Source organism: Eleutherodactylus coqui, chromosome 1 (assembly GCF_035609145.1).
Source record: "Eleutherodactylus coqui strain aEleCoq1 chromosome 1, aEleCoq1.hap1, whole genome shotgun sequence".
NCBI lineage: Eukaryota > Metazoa > Chordata > Amphibia > Anura > Eleutherodactylidae > Eleutherodactylus > Eleutherodactylus coqui.
The window spans coordinates 254,037,169-254,061,721 of NC_089837.1; positions in this window are offsets into that span (position 1 = coordinate 254,037,169).

The following is a 24,553-nucleotide window of genomic DNA, read 5'->3' on the forward strand; positions in this document are numbered from 1 at the left end:
CACGAGTGCCTACCGGCCTGCACCCACACCCTCACCTCCGCTGTCCTCGGCCCCATCCAGCAATGTCTCTCAGTGCAGCGTCCAGACGTCGCTAGCGCAACTGTTTGAACGCAAGCGCAAGTACGCCGCCACGCACCCGCACGCTCAAGTGTTAAACGTGCACATAGCCAAATTGATCAGCTTGGAGATGCTGCCGTATAGGCTTGTGGAAATGGAGGCTTTCAAAAGCATGATGGCGGCGGCCCCACGCTACTCGGTTCCCTGTCGCCACTACTTTTCCCGATGTGCCGTCCCAGCCCTGCACGACCACGTCTCCCGCAACATTGTACGCGCCCTCAGCAACGTGGTTACTGCCAAGGTCCACTTAACAACAGACACGTGGACAAGCACAGGCGGGCAGGGCCTCTATATCTCCCTGACGGCACATTGGGTGAATTTAGTGGAGGCTGGGACAGAGTCAGAGCCTGGGACCGCTCACGTCCTACCCACCCCCAGAATTGCAGGCCCCAGCTCGGTGCTGGTATCTGCAGTGGTGTATGCTTCCTCCACTAAACCACCCTCCTCCTCCTCCTCCAACGCAACCTCTGTCTCGCAATCAAGATGTGTCAGCAGCAGCAGCATGTCGCCAGCAGTCAGTGTCGCGCGGCGTGGCAGCACAGCGGTGGGCAAGTGTCAGCAGGCCGTGCTGAAACTACTCAGCTTAGGAGAGAAGAGGCACATGGCCCACGAACTGCTGCATTGTCTGACAGAGCAGACCAACCGCTGGCTTTCGCTGCTGAGCCTCCAACCGGGCATGGTCGTGTGTGACAACGGCCGTAACCTGGTGGCGGCTCTGCAGCTCGGCAGCCTCACGCATGTGCCATGCCTGGCCCATGTCTTTAATTTGGGGGTTCAGCGCTTTCTGAAAAGCTACCCACACTTGTCATACCTGCTTGGAAAGGTGCGCCGGGTCAGCGCACATTTCCGCAAGTCCAAGACGGACGCTGCCACCCTGCGGACCCTGCAACATCTGTTTAATCTGCCAGTGCACCGACTGCTGTGCAACGTGCCCACACGGTGGAACTCTACGCTCCACATGTTGGCCAGACTCTATGAGCAGCGTAGAGCTATAGTGGAATACCAACTCCAACATGGGCGGCGTAGTGGCAGTCAGCCTCCTCAATTCTTTACAGAAGAGTGGGCCTGGTTGGCAGCCATCTGCCAGGTCCTTGGAAACTTTGAGGAGTCTACCCAGATGGTGAGCGGGGATGCTGCAATCATTAGCATTCCTCTGCTATGCCTCTTGAGAAGTTCCCTGCAAAGCATAAAGGCAGACGCTTTGCGCTTGGAAACGGAGGCGGGGGAAGACAGTATGTCGCTGGATAGTCAGAGCACCCTCATGTCTATATCTCAGCGCGTTGAGGAGGAGGGGGAGGAGCATGAGGAGGAGGGGGAAGAGACAGCTTGGCCCACTGCTGAGGGTACCCATGCTGCTTGCCTGTCATCCTTTCAGTGTGTATGGGCGGAGGAGGAGGAGGATCCTGAAAGTGATCTTCCTAGTGAGGACAGCCATGTGTTGTGTACAGGTACCCTGGCACACATGGCTGACTTCATGTTAGGATGCCTTTCTCGAGACACTCGCGTTACACGCATTCTGGCCACTACAGATTACTGGGTGTACACACTGCTCGACCCACGGTATAAGGAGAACCTTTCCACTCTCATACCCAAAGAGGAAAGGGGTTCGAGAGTGATGCTATACCACAGGACCCTGGCGGACAAACTGATGGTAACATTCCCATCCGACAGCGCTAGTGGCAGAAGGTGCAGTTCCGAGGGGAGGCGCAGAGATCAGGCAGCATGTACAGCACAGGCAGGGGAACATTCTCCAAGGCCTTTGACAGCTTTATGGCTCCCCAGCAAGACTGTGTCACCGCTCCCCAGTCAAGGCTGAGTTGGCGGGAGCACTGTAAAAGGATGGTGAGGGAGTACGTAGCCGATCGCACGACCGTCCTCGGTGACGCCTCTGCCCCCTACAACTACTGAGTGTCGAAGCTGGACACGTGGCCTGAACTCGCGCTGTATGCCCTGGAGGTGCTTGCTTGTCCTGCGGCTAGCGTCTTGTCAGAGAGGGTGTTTAGTTCGGCTGGGGGAATCATCACGGATAAGCGTACCCGCCTGTCAACTGACAGTGCCGACAGGCTTACACTCATCAAGATGAACAAAGCCTGGATTTCCCCAGACTTCTCTTCTCCACCAGCGGACAGCAGCGATACCTAAGCAATACGTAGGCTGCCCCCGCGGATGGAAGCATCGTTCTCTATCACCATCAAAAACGGGGACCTTTTTGCTTCATCAATCTGTGTATTCTATTCAAACTCCTCCTCCTGCTCCTCCTCCTGAAACCTGACGTAATCACGCCGAACGGCAATTTTTCTTAGGCCCACAAGGCTCAGTCATATAATTTTTGTAAACAATTTTTATACGTTTCAATGCTCATTAAAGCGTTGAAACTTTCACCTGAACCAATTTTTATTTTAACTGGGCTGCCTCCCGGCCTAGTTACCAATTAAGCCACATTAACCAAAGCGATTAATGGGTTTCACCTGCCCTCTTGGTTGGGCATGGGCAATTTTTCTGACGTACATTAGTACTGTTGGTACACCAATTTTTTGGGGCCCTCGCCTACAGTGTAATCCAATTAATTTTTTGCCCACCTGCATTAAAGCTGACGTTACATCAGCTGTGATGGGCAATGCAATGGGATATATTTATGTACCGCCGATGGCTTCCTGGCACCCACCCATGCTGTGGATCCACAGGGAGTTGTAACTGCATGTGTCCACTTCTAAAGAACCCCAGTCTGACTGGGGCATGCACTGTGGGCTGAAGCCCACCTGCATTTAATCGGACGTTACCTCAGCTGTGATGGGCACTGTAATGGGATACATTTATGTACAGCCGGTGGGTTCCAGGGAGCCACCCATGCTGTGGGTGCACACGGAATTCCCATTGCGGAGTTGTACCTGCCTGTGACTATTTATAAAAAAACGCGGTCTGACTGGGGCATGCAGACACCTTGACAGAATGAATAGTGTGTGGCACATAGGTTCCCCATTGCTATGCCCACGTGTGCAGCTCCAGATGGCCGTGGCACAGGATTCTATTTCTCATTGCTTCTGTACAGCATTGTGGGCTATCGCCCCGCCCCTTTTAAAGAGGGTCGCTGCCTAGCCGTGCCAACCCTCTGCAGTGTGTGCCTGCGGTTCCTCCTCATGGCAGACGCACTTATAAATAGACATGAGGGTGGTGTGGCATGAGTGCAGCTGAAGGCTGCGCAGGGACACTTTGGTGTACGCTGTGGACACTGGGTCATGCGGGGCGGTTGAGCAGCATGTAACCCAGGAGAAGTGGCAGCGGAGTGTCATGCAGGCAGTGATTGTGCTTTGTTGGAGGTAGTGTGGTGCTTAGCTAAGGTATGCATTGCTAATGAGGGCTTTTTTTTAGAAGTAAAAGTTGTTGGGAGGGGGGGGCACTCTTGCCGCTATTGTGGCTTAATAGTGGGACCTGGGAACTTGAGATGCAGCCCAACATGTAGCCCCTTGCCTGCCCTATCCGTTGCTGTGTCGTTCCCATCACTTTCTTGAATTGCCCAGATTTTCACAAATGAAAACCTTAGCGAGCATCGGCGATATACAAAAATGCTTGGGTCGCCCATTGACTTCAATGGGGTTTGTTACTCGAAACGAACCCTCGAGCATCGCGATAATTTCGTCCCGAGTAACGAGCACCCGAGCATTTTGGTGCTCGCTCATCTCTAGTAGTTACCTTTAATTGTTCTCAAGAACTTATCACTCTTGTGAGATTTGCAGGTTTTGTTTTCCCATTTTATTTCCGGAAAATTTAAGTCCCCCATAATAATTACTTCATTGCGGTTTGACACCTCTTCTATCTGCCTTAATAGTAAGGTTTCAGTTTCTTCTGTTGCTTTTGATGGTCTATAGAAAACCCCTATTAGTATTTGGTTGTTGTTTCTCCCTGTATTTCTACCCACAGAGATTCCACGTGTTCATGTCCTACACCTATATCTTCTCGCAGCCTCGGCATTAAAGGGGTTGTCCCGGGGCAGCAAGTGGGTCTATACACTTCTGTATGGCCATATTAATGCACTTTGTAATGTACATTGTGCATTAATTATGAGCCATACAGAAGTTATAAGAAGTTTTTCACTTACCTGCTCCGTTGCTAGCGTCCTCGTTTCCATGGAGCCCGCCTAATTTTCGACGTCTAATGGCCAAATTAGACGCGCTTGCGCAGTCCGGGTCTTCTTCTTTTCTCAATGGGGCCGCTCGTGCAGGATGCTGACTCCGTGTAGCTCCGCCCCGTCACGTGCCGATTCCAGCCAATCAGGAGGCTGGAATCGGCAATGGACCGCACAGAAGCCCTGCGGTCCACCAAGGGAGAAGATCCCGGCGGCCATCTTCAGCAGATAAGTAAGAAGTCACCGGAGTGCGGGGATTCAGGTAAGCGCTGTGTGGTGTTCTTTTTTAACCCCTGCATCGGGGTTGTCTCGCGCCGAACGGGGGGGGGGGGGGGTTGAAAAAAAAAAACCCGTTTCGGCGCGGGACAACCCCTTTAAGTACGATTTAACATACAGACACACCCCTCCCCCTTTCTGTTCACCACAGTCTCTTCTGAAGAGATTGTAACCCTGTAAATTCACCGTTCGATCACACTTATCATTAAGCCATGTTTCCATTATTCCAACTATATCATAGTTTTCATTAGTCATTCTCGCTTCAAGCTCACCCACTTTGCCGATCAGACTTCTTGCTTTCGTAGCCATACAATTTATATGGTTGTTGTTCTTTAAATTCATTTTGCTATTAATGGAACTATTGGCTGTTCTGTCGATTCTAACTATACTATCCCCAGCCCCTGCTCAACCCCCATTCCCATTACTTGGACCCAGGTCGCAATCTACACTGTCTACTCCCCTGTTTATCCCCACCCCCCCAGTCCCTAGTTTAAACACTCCTTCAGCCTTCTAGCCATCTTCTCCCCCAACACAGCTGCACCGTCCCCATAGAGCCTGTAGCCGACTGCAAAGTTAGCCTAGTTCTCCAGGAACCCGAACCCCTCCTTCTTACACCAACTCTGGAGCCACTTGTTTACCTCCCTAAGATCCTTCTGCCTTTCTAATGTGGCTTTTGGTACAGGTAGTATTTTCAAGAAAATTCCCCAGGAGGTTCTCGCTGTAAGCTTGGATCCTAAGTCTCAAAAATCGTTTTTGAGGGCCCTCCATTGACCTCTAATTTGTTCATTTGTGCCAATGTGCACAATGACCGCTGGATACTCGCCAGCCCCTCCCAGTAATCTGTCAATCCGATCTGCGATGTATCGAACTCGAGCGCCAGGAAGACAGCACACTGTTTGACGATCCCGGTCTTTGTCCCTCTTATAATTGAGTCCTCAACCACTAGGACCTGTCTAGTCTGCCCTGTACTTCCCGTCCGCATCTCACTGGAGCAGTTATCTCCCTGGCGTTCAGAGGGCATGTCGAGGTGCTGGATCTGTAATGGCATCCCCCTCATCTGACAACTTTGCAAATTTGTTGGGTTGTGCCAGTTCAGGACTAGCCTCCCTGATTCTCTTCCCTCTACCCCTCTTTCTATCTGTCACCCAGCTGGCTTCCTGCTCCTCCTGCTCCCCGTGCTCTTCCGTACTACCATCCATCCCCGCCTCCACCCCAGCGAGTGCCCGTTCAGTGAGCAGCAAAATCCTTTCCAGGATACCAATGGATCTCAGTGTTGCCAGTCGCTCCTTTCGATCCCCCATATGGGCTTCTAAATGTGCGATGAGCACACATCTTGCGCAACAGTATGCACCCTGCAGTGAATAAAGACGTGATTTTGCTGTGATTCTCTCGTGGCAAAATCGTGAATGCCATATGAAGCTAGCCTTAGGGTAACAGCACCAAAGCTTCATTGTATACATGAGGCTGTGGATTTCACAATGAAAGTGGCCTAGTGAATGATTTAAAATTCTACTTTACTGGTAAGTTTTAAAACATAGAACTTCTCATTTGCATAGGTAATCCCTTAAAATGTATGCTATATTAATTGTTCATTATACTGATCAACATAATTGAACACATATTATGAATAAAGATTTTTTTTTCACTTTAACTATTCCTCGGTGTGTGTGTATATATATATATATATATATATATATATATATATATATATATAAGCTAGCATTACCTTCTCTTCAGTTAGGTCATGTGATTTCATTTTGATTACCGGTACCTGAAATTTACTTGTCTCTCTGCTCTCCCAGGAAGTCACTTTTTCAATCAGCAGAAGTTCTGGATGATGAAACTGCATGGACTGTACCACAGAGGCTCTTCACTTGGAGAATAGACACTCCTATCTTAGTTACTGTTGACGATTAGAGACTATATACTTATTGTCTTTAGCTTCTTTAGAAGAATATAGAAGGTAAGGATAGTGTCCTCCCAGCAGGTAGAGATGGTACTGGCTCATGTGGTCATGTGATGCTATGCTGATGCATTATGGGAATACTAGCACAGCATAGAGGAAGAGAAAGCAGGGAAACATACAAAAATCAAGATGGTGTATGTTAAGTATCATACAGGAGGCTGCACTGCATGGAAGTCAAATATACCTAAGGGATGTCCAGAGTGTGACTGGCAATCAGGTGAACGGTGCAGTGATGGAAAAATGTGTTTCCATTGTAGTGGCCTTTTAACCATATTCTCAGAATTGTAAAACCGGAATCACTTATGGAATCCAGTACAGCTTGCGTTTTATTGAGGTAACTTTTCCAGTCTGAGCTAAATATGACCACACCATCCAGGCAGACAGCTGAATAGTAACAATGTGGTCACAAGATCAGGACCATCCGCCTCTGAAAGGTTCAGTGCCTCCAGGAAATCCAAACAGCATCACTGTGTACTGAGGTTGAAAATGCAGTTTTTTTTCTTTCATCTCATCTGTTAATGGAATTTGCAAGTAGCCTTTTGTAAGATAAAGAGTTATAAGACTAAAAGTCGTTATCTCCCTATACAACCTTTTATTTTAAGTTGTGTTTATTGACCTATAAGTGACTGTAAAATGTGGATACTTAACATTTTATTAACGTACTGTAAAATGTCACTACCATTCTCTCCCGTTATAAATAAAGAATTGCAAAAAGAATTCTTACCTTGCATTTCCCAACCATTCAATCAGATCACCCTAGACCTTATGTGTCAAACACATGGCCGGCATCGCATGCTGGTGGCCGCTCACCAAAGCAGTGAATACCAGCTGGGGGGGCCGCGGCTCCCTTGTCGGTATTCAGTCAGTGGCGCCGATCCCAGGTGCACACTGTGACATCAGTGTGCACCCGGGATCCTCCTCCCCCTACCCCGGTTCCGCGAGAGCAGAAGCGAGGAGGCGTCCAGACGTGCACACTGACCTCATAGTGTGCACTTGCAATTAGCGCTAGGAACAGTGAGCAGATGAGCAGCGGCACTTACATAAGGAGGAGGTAAGTATATGGATTTCAGGGGGCGCTATTACTACTGGGGCTGATATAGGGGATACAATTAGTAATAGTGTCCCCTATATTGGCTCCAGTAGTAATAGCATTACTGCTGATGCCTCTGTGGGGGTCACTATTACTGAGGAGATCTCTGTGGGGTCCCTATTACTGCGGAGGTCTCTGTAGGGGGTCACTATTACTGCGGAGGTCTCTGTGGGGGTCACTATTACTGTGGAGGTCTCTGTGGGGGGTCACTATTCCTGCGGAAGTCTCTGTGGGGGTCACTATTACCGTGGAGGTCTCTGTGGGGGTCACTATTTCTGAGGAGGTCTCTGTGGGGGTCACTATTTCTGCGGAAGGTCTCTGTGGGCGGTCACTATTACTGTGGAGGTCTCTTTAGCTGTCACTATTACTGTGGAGGTCTCTGTGGGGGTCACTATTACTGCGAAGGACTCTGTGGGGGGTCACTATTACTGTGGAGATCTCTGTAGGGGTCACTATTACTGTGGAGGACTCTGTGGGGGTCACTGTTACTGTGGAGGTCTCTGTGGGTGTCACTGTTACTGCGGAGGACTCTGTGGGGGTCACTATTACTGTGGAGGACTCTGTAGGGGTCACTATTACTGTGAAGGACTCTGTGAGGGTCACTATTTCTGTGGAGGTCTCTGTGGGGGTCACTATGTCTGTGGAGGTCTCTGTGGGGGTCACTATGTCTGCGGAGGTCTCTGTGGGGGTCACTATTACTGTGGAGGACTCTGTGGGGCTCACTATTACTGTGGAGGACTCTGTGGGGGTCACTATTACTGTGGAGGTCTCTGTGGGGTTGTGCTAGCATTTTGTTTTGTGTTCATTGTTTGAATTTTTATGATTCTCTGCTCGTGAACTCTATGGAAAGCGTTCACTGCGTTACCCACAGTCTGTTCATTGCGTTATCCGCAGCAATAATCTATCACCTTTGGACAGGCAGCCTTACAATTACAGTCGGCCCTTTGAAGACAACCATCAGGCTGATGTGGCCCTCCGTAAAAATGAGTTAGACACCCCTGCCCTAGACAGAGGTGTAGCTAGCAAGGGGGGCAGCAAGGCGGACAGTAGCCCCGGGCCCACTTACATGATAGGAGCCACCTGGTGTCCTGGATTTACAGACTTGCCCCACACTCAACTGTACTTATAGTCTTTAGCTTATTTAGGTGACTATAGTGGGTAATGATAACCACATTGTCCTCCCAACTGGCAGAAATGGTGCTGGACCTAACTGGTCATGTCATAGTATACTGATGCATCATGGGATTGTTAGGACAGCATATTGGAAGACATATCATCTTGTTTTTTTTATTTCCCTGCTGTCTCATACATATCAAACAGGAGACTGCATTGCATGGAAGTTTTACCCTACAGTGTGGATTGCCATAAACACCAATTGTACATTTCAGGTTCTGGATTTTACTGTGGATTTGATGCAGAACCTGCACGGATATTCCAATCGAAAGTATACCCTTCAGCATGTGGTGCCGCACAATATGAATCCTGACTTCACACACATATCTTGTTCGAGCAATCTGTAGACATCATAAGTAATTTTTGCTTAAAAAAATATTTAAATGGGTTGTCTGACTTATTTATTTATTTATTTATAGTTGTGAGCCCCCCCTGCTCAAAACTCTATTCTAGTATTATGCTTACAGTGCTGCCAGAGTGCTGTTTCGGTGCTGCAGTGCAACAGCATCCGACACGTGATGTCATCAGGTCTTCTGGCGCAGGGACATCCAGTAAATATGTCACGTGAACGTTTAATGTAGAAGCCCCGGCATGTTTATGGGACGTAACTGATGATGTCTGGTGTCGGGGCCTCCTATTGGCTGCAGTGGTCACATGTGGAAATAACCATGTAACTGCTGCAGCAAAAGTAAATAGAAGACCAGGTGAGCAGCACAGTAACTGAAAGGTGAGTATTTATTGTTTTTTCTATAATAATGTCTTCCCCACACTGCAACCAATGTAATTATAAATCTAAAAACCTTATCACCTCTCTGTTCATATAGTCCATGAAGTCCTCAAGCACAAGGCACGGCAGGAGAGCCAACATGGTATATGGCAACAGCAGATGCTTGCTTGTAGAGAATCTGCATGTATTCTACTTCAAATATGCACATATTTACAATCGCATTAACCTGCACAAGCTCCTCAATATAGGAAATGTGAAAGCATCTATCACAGTGAAAAAAAAATGAATAAAGGATGGCATGTGCAGAAGTTTAGCTAACATCAAAAGTCAATACTTAGTAGCACTGCCTTTGGCAGAAATCACAGCCTTCAAATATTTCTAGTAGTGAGCCTTTTTATTCTTTCTTTAGGATTCTTCTCACTCTTCGTTGCAGAATGCTACTAGTTCACACATATTCTTTGGTTGTCTTTCTTGCATGCAAAGCATGTGTGAGATCTATCACAGATTTTCAGTTATCAAGGACAATGATCAATGCAAAACTCAAATCTTTTTTTTTTAAGTAGTTGAAGTTTGATTTCCAAGTAGGTGTTGAATCTTTTCTTGGAATATCCAAACCCTTTTCAGCTGTCACTGACTGTGGGACATTGGTTTCAAGGATTTGTTCACTGTTCCTTCTATCCACATAATATTTCCAGTACAGATTCTGGATCTGCACCATGCAGCAAAGAAATTAAACTGATCAGCCCAGGTCACAGTTTCACAAATCTTCAGCTGTCTAGCTTTAGTGAGGCTGTGTAGGCTATAGTTAGTTTTACTTTTGTCATCCAACAAGAAACAATGTGTAATGATTTGCAGCCCATCAATTTCCAGATTTCATGTGCTGTATATTCAGGGTTTTTTTTTCAGTTACTAGTAGGCCATGTTCACAGGCAGCAGAAAATATCCTGAAGTCCAAGGTCAAATCTACATGAGTTGCGTGCAGATGTTAATACAGGTTCAGCAGCAAATTTTATCCTTTGCATTTCGAAGTTTGCAATAAGCACTTTTATCCAAAGGATTTACATGGAAATGGTGGGATTCACGTTCACTATACATTCAATAATAAAAATCTGCAAAAAATCCACTATTTATGAAGATTACTCTACCTTCCTGTTAGCTTAAACCAAGCCAGTAATTCACTTCTGACTTTTCTTATTATAAAGCCAATTGTATCCACATAACTTGCATTCAATGGATGCTGTGTGTGAAAATCCCAGGAGATTAGGAGTTTCTTAGATCCTCAAACCACCTTATTTGCTTCCAATGATCATTCCATGGCCAAAGTAAGGGCTTATTTCATGGGTGTATTTACGTATTACGTACTTATTTTTTACATGAGTAGTATGCAGTGAATAGAACCCATTAATTTCATTAGGTTTATTTACATCTGTATATCTTTCACACAATTTGCGGTTGCAATAGATCGAAATAGGCTATAGAAGTCAATGGGCCACAGTATATACCCAGTGAAACAGATAGATCTACTGCAACACCAAAAATAGTTTTTTGTCAAACGGCCGTTCCTCAACATCACATGCATCACCTTCACTCCTTAGCAGCAGCAAGGCACATGATTTTTCACATAATTAACCAACATCACTCGACTTTGGTATGACTGTTACATGCATCATGCTTAGCCATAGGCCCTGTAATCAAACATTGCATAGAAGCAGCATCTTTACATACATTGTAATGCCCCATGGCGACAACAACATGAGGCCCACACTGAGGAGCTGGCGGGGGTAGAGGTGTCACTTGTCACAGTTGATCTACCAGACTCCTCCCCAGAGGGATGCACAAAACCTCAGCCAAGGCACTGCTAGGTTTCTTACAGGCAACACCGGGAGGCAGCTACCTGTATAAGTGTAGTGGACTTGAAGTCGTGGCGCGTGACTTCACCATTCCTTTTCACACTGGCAAATCCTCAGCGGTTAAATAAGAGAGTCCACACACAGTTAAACCTGAAAACCTCAATCACTGGGAACAGGCAGTGACTGGAAACTTTACTCTCTACTTTGCAGAAACACAGCTTATTTGCACGTGCTGGAAGGACACTGATTTGGTAGATGGTCAGGTAGGAGAACACAGGATGACACCGGCCCACAGTCTAAGTTATCTGCGATGCTCCGCTCCTGGACACACACACACTCCGGGACCCTGAATGACTCTGGAGGGAAATGCGACACTCCATTGACACTCACTTGTACTGACTTGTAGAGTGCTGCACGGTGGACTCTCTCACTCCTCGCACTCCTCAGAGGTGGTTCCTAAAACGATGGTGATTTGGAAGCCTCTCCTCTTCTTCCATCACTTCACCACATGAGGGTTGAAGGTACCAACGTATGGCCGACACTCCACTCTACTCCGTTGAAGATGACAGAACTCCTTTCTCATTCTCAATCACTCATATTTATAGAGGGTAGACATCATGTGACTAGACAGACTGTGATACTTTTCCAGACATATCCCCCTTTCAGACATTAAGCTGTGCAATACACACACATAACAGCAGACAAGACACAGTGCATCCACATAGAAGACATGACATGTATGACACTTATGGAAGGGCCAGAAATAGGTGTTTCAGGCTCCTACACAGGACATGTTATGTTAGAGACATTTACAGAGGATGTTACAAAATAATCACAGCTCAATCTCCGCATAACATCAGACTCTACTTACAATCTCCTATCTACATATTACATGATATGATATATACATTACATAGCTACATAACACATCAGTTTAGGGGGGGAAGGGACTTGTTATTTGTATAGTGCCAACTTATTCCAATAATTTGTTTATTAGCTCCTTCCAAGGGGATACTCATTTTACTGACCTCAGAAGGATGAGTCAACCTTGAGCCGGCTACCTGAAACACGCGGGGATTGAACCCACAACCTTAAGGTTGTGAGTGAGAGCTTAGGACTGCATTCTGCTGCCTTCACACTCTGCACCACACAAGGCTTTACCTAAACAATGGTACCAGAACTACATTACACTAATGGTATCACAGTTCCCTTGAGTCCTCATCCCCCACCCTGGCCAGGGATTTACATTACACATTTCCAGGGGTAGTAGTACACTCATGCTTGCTCCAAACCTCATAAGCTGTCTGTTTTTGCTTTCTTCCCAGAACTCTCAAGGCATCCATGGCATATCTTTGGTATCAGGACTACAGTTTCAGGCACTGTCTGAAGGGGTACTCTGTCTGGCTCCCCATGTCATCAGGGCCCTCTAGAGTCCAGTTGCTCCCTTAGCTCTCCCCAGTACTGGAAAATGGCTGCTCAATGAAATAGGCCTCCATCACTTTAAAACAGACCCACTACACTATTCTCCCTTCTCTCTCTGTAGCTGAATCTGTGACATAGCTAAAAATACGATATTAGGGTGAACACCCATTTGCGTTTTGTTTTGTTAAAAACGCATTGCAAGTTGGTGCTTTGCAATTTTTGTGCGATGCGTTTTTAACATTAGAAAGTCCCATTGACAATCGCATTTAAAAAAACGCAGCGATATCACAGCATTAAAAAAACGCAAGTGGGTGTTCACCCTTAGGCCAATATGGTCACAGGCGCTCTCCTGATCTTTTGACATGCTGGCCACATCACCAGTGGTGGGGTTTCATGATCATTGTCCTTATCGTGGGGGCTGTTCTTCTGGTAGTTACACACTAGCTATGTCAGGGACAGGGTAGGGTTTCCTCCCTCCTTTTAACTTAGCGCTATATAGCATCCTTAAACATGGCCCCTTCTCTCCACTACCTGCCAATACTCTGTGGCAGGGAAGCGAGGCTTCCACCTATGGTGCTTGCAGCACCTTCCTCTGGCACTGACAAGCGCCTGGCAGCCTCGCCGTCCTGCCTCTTGGTCAGATACCAGACTGGAGAGTGTAGGGCGCAACCACACTACTCTTGGGCTGCTTTTCCAGTGGCTGCAAGCTAATCTTTTGTGTAACGGCTTGGTCCTGGTGCAGTATATATACCTTGGTTCTGGTGCTGTGTGTGTGTGTGTGTGTATGTATATATATATATATATATATATATTACATAACTACATCACACACATCAACTGATTCACGGCCCGATATCGCCCTCGCCATCCATCTGAAGCCCCTGGATGCAAGGCATCACATCACTGTGGGGTTGATGTAATCCCCCTGCCATGACTGTCAAAGACACAGCAGAGTATCGCAGAGTTCTCACATTGTTTTTAAAACAATGGGCGATATCGCAGGAAGGCAGGACATGCAGCAATATGTTTCCCACATAGCATTCATCATGGTGCTATGCAGGAAAATATCGCTAATGTGAATGAGCCAGGGTGAATTATTAAAGATGAGTAGTGTCATTTCAATTTTTTAAAGAGGTATCCATAGAATATACCATAAAAATCTGATATGTATGGGTCCCACTTTTTGTACCTGCACCTATCTTGAGTTTAGTCCCTACTCTGCTCCTGGTAACCCTGAATGTAGTAATTGAGAGGACAGAAATAGTCTGGTGCCCTGTGTACACTGTGTCTGAAACTCCCTTAGACGCCAAAGGGAGTTATAAAATTGTAGTGATCCAGTAATGGCACTACTGAGTAACATTAATATCTAAGGGGGGCTGTGTCGCCGTAGGCATATATTGTACTGTTTTTGATTATAAGGCTGTATCTCTGCTTGGCCTTAGCAACTGGGTAATCCCCTACTGTTAGTCAGCCCCTCTATGTTACCTTAGCCCTGATTAGAATAGGAGGGGTTGAGCCAGATGCTAGCCAAATGCTAGATGCTTCTGGAAGGGGAGGTGATATAAGGCCCTGTACTTCCTGTTTGGGTTGGTGTAGTAGCAAGTTCAGTCAGTACGGTGTAGAGTTGGAGCAGAACAGAGAGTGTAGTGAATTATCTGCTCATGTGGCCTTCAGCACCCAACGCTGCAGGATTGTTACCAGCCTATAAGGAGCCCAAGCCTCCTTTGCCTGTACTGAACCCACAGTGAACCCCAATGCTTGAATAAGGTGCAGGCACTATTGTAAGGGTATATAGGTCACTGATAGTACAGGAGAGAAGTTGCGATCACTAATGGTAAAGGCCCTTTTAAACTGGCAGACAGTTGTTTCAGTAACTGCATGAGGGCTGACATCACTGCTAAGATCGTTAGCATTTGTGCAGTGCTTTCAAACTGAAAGTCCTGCCAGACGCTCACTGGCTTCTTATCCACTTCTCACTCCCTGCTCAGCACTTCCTACGGGAAGCCAGCGATCCAGCGAGTGCTAACGAGGTTGTTTAAGCTTACAGAAAAGTCAGCTTGAACAACGACTAACGACAAGCGAGCAATAGTTTCACTTTCACATGTAATGATTATTGCTCACTTTCGGCCGTTTGGACGAATTTTGAGCAATAATCGTTGTGTGTAAAAGGGCCTCAAGTCAGTCTCATTAAAGGGGTTGTCCCGCGAAAGCAAGTGGGGTTCAGCACTTCTGTATGGCCATATTAATGCACTTTGTAATGTACATCGTGCATTAATTATGAGCCATACAGAAGTTATTCACTTACCTGTTCCGTTGCTAGCGTCCCCGTCGCCATGGTGCCGTCTAATTTCAGCGTCTAATCGCCCGATTAGACGCGCTTGCGCAGTCCGGTCTTCTCCCTGGTGAATGGGGCCGCTCGTGCCGGAGAGCTGGTCCTCGTAGCTCCGCCCTGTCACGTGTGCCGATTCCAGCCAATCAGGAGGCTGGAATCGGCAATGGACCGCACAGAGCCCACGGTGCACCATGGGAGAAGACCCGCGGTGCATCGTGGGTGAAGATCCCGGCGGCCATCTTAGTAAGGTAAGGAAGAAGTCGCCGCAGTGCGGGGATTCGGGTAAGTACTAAACGGTTTGTTTTTTTTAACACATGCATTGGGTTTGTCTCGCACCGAACGGGGGGCCTATTGAAAAAAAAAAAAACCCGTTTCGGTGCGGGACAACCCCTTTAAGCTGCTGGCAGAGATACAGAAAAACTCCCTGGGCTTGTGCAGAGATAGAAACCAAGTAATCTTATAGATATGATACCTTTTAATGGCTAACAAAAATACATGATGTTACAGCAAGCTTTCAGGTCTTCTATGGACTCTTCATCAAGCTGAAATAAAACTGGTTTTGGAAAACCAGTGTCAACACAGCACAGTGAGCTACACTACTTCTGCAACTGAGATGCTGCACAAACAGTATAGTTTGCTCTGCTATGCTGTTGGCTTAGTTCCTTTTAACGTCTATGGGAGATATAGAAACAGCATAGCTCAGCTGAGCTTGGTAGCTTCTTACATCCCAGCTACCTTGTAATCAGTGGTGATTTGATCTTGGCCTTGTGTGTTCAAGACAGGGAGCATGGCTTTAAATCAATAAAATTACATTTTTTTCAAATGTTTTACATTTTTTCATCAAGCATTTAATTAAAAGCCTGTAAACTGCTACTTCCCTGAAGAACTATTAAAGTATATGGCTCATTTATTATTAAAAGCAGAATAATATTGAATATGATTTGTATAACAGTATGCTAGGCTTTGTTCACATCAGTACATACTCCAATAAAGTTGTTTGCACTACACATTCTCTTATCAATGTTCCTCAATCGATAGTGCACCACTAAACATTTATTAGGACATGTCATGAATTTTGACAGCTTGAGTTGAAGAAAAGCCCCTATGACTAGTTTAGTCTGTATAATGTGATGCTGGTTGTATTTCTGTCCCTGGACCTGTCTTTCACCCACCAGTTAGTGGCACGCACAGGAGCTTTACTACAAATTACACAGACAGGCCCATGTCAGCCGGTCAGTGCTCTGCCTGTGGTTGATCACCTATAATTATATTAACATGATTAGAACTGCCATGGCTTCCCTGAGCAACAAGGTTATTTGGCTGCTGATCACTTCTGAAAGATTTTATATTTGTCCTGGACTGTTTGTAGACACCACCTTCCCCGTCCTGGATCTGCCTTATCATGTTGCATGAACTCTATTAGCCCTGCAAGCCATTAGCAGTTGTTATTTTGCAGACTACTCTGGGGATGTGACCTGGGGATTCCAGCACAGTCCATGCTCTTGTGAAGGGTGTTTATAAGTGAATATTGCAAAATCCTTTATACTTAGCCCCTAGGTTTACTGTAGCAAAATCTAATAATGATATGGTAAGTCCACATTCCTGTGCCAAAGCCTGGCCATAACATTCAGATATACAATATTATATTTATGAAAAATTATAGCTATTTTTTTCATATGTTATTGTGTTTACCCTGAAAAAATACACTGTCTTAATCCCCCCCCCCCCTAAAAAAAATAAAGTACACAGTGTCTTATTCGGGGGGGGGGGGGGGGAGAGGCTTGTACTTACCTGGTCTACGGTGTCCCGATGCCTCCGGATGGTCTCCGCGGCGCTGCAGCGGCGCGGCGTCCTCCTTCGTCTCACAGATGTCTTCTGCTGGTGATGGTGCTTTAAATACCCTGCCTCCAGCAAAGCGAGCGCTGTGAGGCGGGGTATTCAAAGCCCCGTGGCCAGCAGAAGGCAGCTGTGAGACAGAGGAGGGCGACGCGCTGCTGCAGCGCTGCCGGAGACCATCGGGACGCCACGGACCATGTGAGTATTGTTTTTTTTTGTGGGGCACCGGAGATAGGTCCTATTTTTGGGGGAGGCCTTAAATTTCAAGCCTCACGGAAACTCGATAGGTCTTACTATCGGGGTAGGACCTATTTTCGGTGGAAGCGCGGTAGCATATAGCAACTATTTAGTTACACAGCTTTTTCTGAAAAGGTTAGGATAGTAAAGAGAAATCAAGCAATCCATAACTGTGACAGATACACGGTACCCTACAAAATCCTCCCAGATTTCTCCCATATGAACCAACTAGTTCTGCTCATTGCCCCTCAAAATGAATGCCCACCCTTGTCACCATTTTCTTTTTTCTTTTCACCCTAACAATGACCAAAATTTTGCACTGATTGATTTTTTCTTAAAGGGGTTTTCTGGGACTGCACTATTGATGAACTATCCTTAGGATGGGTTATCAATAGTTGATTCCTGGGGTCTACCATTCGCAACTCCCGCTGATCATCTGTCTGAAGAAGATGGGGCGCTTGAATGAGCACTACAGCCTCATCTCAGCCATGGGACATCACATTAATCAGTCCCATGGCCTGAAAGCAGTTTATTCCGAAACCAAGTAAATGGGATTGATCTGCTATACCAGGCACAGCCACTACACAATGTACAGTGATGTGCCTGGTATGGAATGAAGTAACTGCAGGCCCCAAGCTTTGGAACCCTGCCAATCAACTATTTGTGATCTTTTCTGAGGATAGGTCATCAATAGTTAAAGTCCTGGAAAAAACCTTTAAAAATAGACGTAAGGATATTTTCTTAGAAAAAGAACCAAAATAAAACATACAGTTGTACGATGCAATTCTGGTTGCCCACAACCACCACTACACTCTTACACACTGAACTTAGAAATAAGATAGTCTGCAGTAAGCTGCTAAGCTCTCTCTAGTAGTGGCTGCAACTCTTTGATTCTTTACAGCAGATCAATAGAAAGCACAAATTTGAATAATGTAAAGCAGAGAGCCCATCTGGCCTGCTTAAGACTCAATTTATGGGAAGACTGAAAATACTGTTTTCAGTATTTTAGGGGAAAAGCCACAGAAATTATATTTATCCTTGTCAGCTGGGACAGAACCGCACTGCCCCTTCAGGGAAGAGATGCGCACTTCCAGGAAGAAGGTTTATTGATATTGCGGTGAGGTGGCACAGGTGTGAAATAGAAACACGTCTTCGGATGTGCCAATGAACAGTAGTGGAAGGCTGATTACAGCAGTTAGTCCCGTTGTATGTATGTAGAAGTGACAACAGGTGCAACCACCCAGGAAAAGATCTGAAAACTTGCTAAAACCTTTTGTAAGTGTCTGGAGATCAGGAGACCCAACAATGTTTGAGACTTTGGGAGAAATTTTGAAATCTAAAACTGGAATAGAAAAGTTGCAAATTTTGACACAAGCCATACTTGCACAAAAATGTTGTTTTTTAAAATTTAATTTAAGCCAACCTAAGTCTTTTCATATTAAAGTGGGCATGGTTTGTCAGGAGGGTCAGTCTAATAAGTAAAGGTTGAGTCAGCATACGTGCAATACAGTGCAAGTCACTCTTAATACATTTGTAGCACCTGTGGTGGCGCCGTGCAGCAAATCTGGGATCTACAGCAAGTAGCAGCTAGTGTAGGTTTCAGCTATAATAATTTGTCAGTTTTTGACATAAATTATGGTAAATGTAATGTACTGTACACAGTCATGCTCCCTAATGCTCAGACCTGCCCACCTTTTAAAAAGTGGTGAGGATGATTTTAAAGCTCAATACGTTGCACTCGTTTCTGCTTAGGAAAACAGGTGACTGGTTCTTCCATCACGACAACGCACCTGCCCTCACAGTACTGAGTGTTAAAGGGGTTGTCCCGCGCCGAAACGGTTTTTGTTTTTTTCAACCCCCCCCCCCGCCCCCGTTCGCCGCGAGACAACCCCGATGCAGGGGTTAAAAAAGAACACCGGAGAGCGCTTACCTGAATCCCCGCGCTCCGGTGACTTCTTACTTACCTGATGAAGATGGCCGCGGGGATCTTCTCACTCGGTGGACCGCAGGGCTTCTGTGCGGTCCATTGCAGATTCCAGCCTCCTGATTGGCTGGAATCGGCACGTGACGGGGTGGAGCTACACGGAGCCGGCATCCAGCACGAGCAGCCCCATTGAAAAAAGAAGAAGACCGGGACTGCGCAAGCGCGGCTAATTTGGCCATTAGATGGCGAAAATTAGTCGGCTCCATGGAAACGAGGACGCTAGCAACGGAGCAGGTAAGTGAAAAACTTTTTATAACTTCTGTATGGCTCATAATTAATGCACAATGTACATTACAAAGTGCATTAATATGGCCATACAGAAGTGTATAGACCCACTTGCTGCCGCGGGACAACCCCTTTAAGCTCCATTTAGCTGGGAGGAATGCTGCTATGTTAAGTCAATGGAGAGGGACGGGGGAGAGCGAGGAGAGAAATCTCCTGCAGCCTCCTTGCCCCCATGCTGGCCACTCTGTGAACGAGCCAGCGATACTAGCTCCCATGCATCAGCACAGGAGCAAGTACGTGCAGTGACGAGTGTCAGGCGTCGTTTGCCCAACATTTGTACCGTCTAAATGGAGCTTTAGGCAATTTTTAATGAAAAATGGCATGACACCCTCATTCTCCATATTCACCTGATCTCACTCCAATTCACAGAGGGCCATTGAGAGTTACCATAATGCAAGTACATAGATGCAAGTATATACAATGAGTTCCACCAAATGCCTAAAGTATAAAGTTAGTAAAACACCAAGACTACATACCCATAAACAGCATCTATCTAGTGATGGATGGATGGATGGATAAAATAGATAGGGGGTAGAAGACTGCACACTATTGATTCTCATTAGGCAGCTCCTAATTGTCAGTGATGACTACTCTTTCATTAAAGGTTACAGTAACTCATCTACTTTGTGCACAGGAGCCTCTCACACTAATTATTCTCATTACACATCTTTGCAGGCTAACAGCCACTGGTCGTTTATTCAATTACTCCTAACAGCCCACGTATATTTGCTCTAATGCTGCCCTGTCCCTATTATTATATATGACATGTATCTATAACTCCTATATGTGTCAGGTACAGTACTACTGCACTACTATTGCCGAAATGGGCATCCAGTCTAATTAAATATTTACTATTGTTTAACCTACCATAGATAATTGATTATTATCTTGTCGTGTTATATTATTGATTTCCCATCACGTGATGCAGAACAAAAAATCTGCAAATTTCTAATTTGTCACAAACAATAGTGCTAAATAGCTTTCCCTAATATTACAAAGGTATTGCAGAATTTTTAGGTTTTAACAATGCTCTTAAATTTTACAGACATATGTATATATGAATATATAATGCCTAAGATAAAAAGATATGATCATAGCAGTTTGGATAGATATGGTAAATTATATAATTAAATAAAAAATATAGCTAATCACTGTGTCGTTAATTACTGTATTGTCCCATTGAATTTTCTGTATTTTAATTCAGATTTTGTGTCGGCACTGAAGAAAGTTTCTGTAGAAATGTTCTGTAAAAGAGGGGAGTGTATTACATGTATAATGTACTGTAAAATAAGCGTGTACTACAAGTACTGTGTAATGTCATGTAATATAGGAGTGTACTACAAGTATAATGTCCTCTAAAAATGAGTGTACTAGGTATAAGTACAATGTCTTGTAAAGTAAGAGGGTACTACAACGTATAATCTACTGCAAAAATGACAGTACTACACATATGTCATGTAAAATAGGAGTGTACTTCAAGTATATTCTAATGCAAAAATGAGTGTACTCCAAGTATAATGTCATATAAAATAGGAGTGTACTCCAAGTATAATTTACTGTATTATAAGAGTGTACTACAAGTATAATGTACTGTATTATAAGAGTGTACTACAAGTACAATGTCTTGTAAAATAAGAATGTACTACAAGTATAATGTATTGCAAAAATGAGTGTACTAAAAGTATGTCATGTAAAATAGGAGTGTACTCTAAGTATAATGTACTGTAACGTAAGAGTGTACTACAAGTATAAGGTCCTGTAAAAATTAGTGTACTACAAGTATAATGTACTGTAAAATAAGAGTGTACTAGAAGTATAATGAACTGTAAAAATGTGAATGTACTACAAGTGTAACGTATTGTAAAATAAAAGTGTATTGCAAGTATAATGTGCTGTAAAATAAGATTGTAATACAAGTATAATGTCATGTAAAGTAAGAATGTACTGCAAAATAAGAGTGTACTACAAGTACACTAAAGATTATGCTAATATATTGCTTACATGTCTTATGTTGTACTGGGGAAATATACAGCAATTTGTTGTAGCATTATGAACGGTACTGTAGGGTTGTACCATTGTAATAATGAACCGTACTTATGTACTGCAGTGCTGTAGATTGTTATATACTATAACAAGATGGTGCTACAGCTGTAAAATACATATTGTAAGAGTGCACTTCTGTAAACATCAACTGTTTTCATATTGTACGATTGTACCCGCGTGATAATGTATTTTGTACTGTTTGTACAGTTGTAATGTCCCATGAGATTACATCATTGTAAATATGTGCATAATACACGGTAACATAAGTAATCAGTAGTACGGGATGTACAGGAATGATTTACTGTAGCATATCGTGAGCGTTTACTTTTCTAATAATGGACATTACAACGTATTACTACTGTTGTAACTACACTAGGTTCTGTGGAAATACACTGTACTGGTGGTAAGGTTGTACTACTGTAGAAATGTACTGTGCAATGGATAGTATAATGTTCGGTCACATACTGTAAAAATGTGCCTGAATAATGTACTATAACATACTGTAAGAGTATATTGTAGCAAGGTACTGTAATAATGAACTGTAGAAATGTGGTATGACATGCTGTGAGAATATACTACTGCAGTAATGTATGGAAGCTACAATGTAACATGCTCTGAAACTGTACTACTACAGTAAAGTATAAACATGTGAGTTCGAACTACTATAATACTGTACATTAACTGTAGCATTGGACTTTAATATGCTATGTAATTGTGCCTGTGTAATAATAAAGTCGTTTTGCAGTAAGGTATGGAAACATTATGCTACCGCGTTATACTTTAATGCGGAATTGCTGCAACAGTGTGCTGTAACATCTGTCAGATGTGTACTAATGTAGTGTAAATGTTCTACTTCACTGCTCCAAAACTCTAATAATGTCCTGGGGAGGCAATTTATAATACTGTATGGAGATCTGGTATTGTAATGTTCTCTGCTATAATAACATACTATTAATTATGCACTTTAATCTAGTACTGCAATGTAATATTATACAGCGCTATGGCACTGTTGTGTCGTATTGTAATATAGTTCTACTCTATTGTGCTATTATTATTTTTCATTGTAATTTAGTACTATACTAATCAGTTATATCTAATATAGATGTGCTATTGAATGATATCATGTATAATTACACGCTTTCCCCTTTATGTAAGATATGGTAAATGCAGCCATGCTTTGTGTGACTCGGATGTGACAGTGGCCTCCATTCCCCAGCATATCGTCCTCCTCTGTCATCACTCTCCCATTGATAAGGTAGCAGACGGGCAGGTGTGAGCAGGTTCGCAGAGACTGTGCAGAGTAAAAGCAGGGCAGGAATCACAGGACTCTAATAATTGTTATTTGCTTCCAGTGTTATTAGAGCAGAGCGCGTTTAATGCGCGGAATTTTGCGCTCTGCTTGTTTTCACTCCTTTCCAATTAGATTCACTTGTTTATATGAAACGAGACGCGAGCAGCGCGTTATAGACGGCTACCTGCAGCCCCCAGCAATGGCCGTATACCGTCTGATGGAGAGTGACATCAGAACGAACTGTCATCCTCTACTGTCACTTCCAGTCATCTGATAGAATGGCGCAGACAAGCAATAACTGCAGTGCATGGACACTATTCAGTCCTCAGGGGTGAGCGCCCTATCGGGTCACCATACACATGGCATAGGTGGCAGTCACCAGGCACCTTCTTACATTATTCATCGCTTACATCACAGACTACGGAATCATTTCCCCTTCTATTAGAAATGTACTTTTACTATTTTCTTAATTTTCGAATAATTTAAATTTCCTCTACTGAATCTATTGGTCTATTATCTATCTCTCCCATGTCTCTCTGTCTCTCTATCTCATATCTATATATTTATCTATTTCTTCATTATCAATCAATTTCTTCATTATCGGTGTACCTGTTTCTTCATTATCTATTTCTTGATTAGACATAGCTATCTATGTCTTCAATATATCTATCTATATATCTATTCATTATCAATCTATATCTATCGATTTATCCACTTCCTCGTGATATTTCTATCGTGTAATTATATGTATAGTTATTCACTGTTAATATATTTTCTAAACGCTCTATTGTTTATCTACATAATATATTTCTTTTATCTGTTTATTTATCTTGTATGTTAAATTAACTTGTTATCTGTATTAAATATTTGTGTATTTATTTGTCTTTGATCTCTCTCTCTATATGTTCTACTTATATGTATTATTGTTCTTCAGTGTCAGTATCTTTTATTTTTTAATCTTTCTAATATCTGTTTACCTTTTAATATTTCATTTATTATCTCCAATATCTGTCTATCTCATTATCTATCTATCTATCTATCTATCTATCTATCTATCTATCTATCTATCTATCTATCTATCTAGGGATGTCGTCGGATCTATGTATCTGGTAGGAGAGTAATGGGATCTATCTGATTTGAGAGTATTCGGATCTATCTGGTTGGAGAGTATTGCCATCTCTCTATCTGGTAGGAGACTATTGGGATCTCTATCTGGCAGGAGAGTATTGGGATCTATCTAGTAGGAGAGCATTGGAATCTCTCTATCTGATAGGAGAGTATTGGGATCTATCTAGTAGGAGAGTATTGGAATCTATATGGTAGGAGAGCATTGGGATCTCTTAATGGGAGGAGACTATTGGGATATATCTAGTAGCACAGCATTGGAATCTCTCTATCTGGTAGGAGAGTATTGGGATCTCTCTGTCTAGTAGAAGAGTATTGGGGTCTATCTGGTAGGAGAGCATTGGGATCTATCTGGTAGGAGAGTATTGGGATCTCTCTGTCTAGTAGAGGAGTATTGGGGTCTATCTGGAAGGAGTGCAGTAACCTCCACACACTGCTGTACGCCGGGTGTCTCTTTTGTGTGTCAATCCTTAGCTGACTGAAGAGATGTATTAGTGCAGACATTATGAGAAGGCCGTACACTGAGGAAACATGACAAATGTGAGGTAATAGACTTGACAAGACGTCTTGCGTCCCACACGAAGCTCATCTGTCAGTTCTGGTAAAGTTCGTTCACCTTGTCAGCCCTCACCGCGGCCACCGTGTCCTCATGTTGGCACATTGCACCCGCTACTGG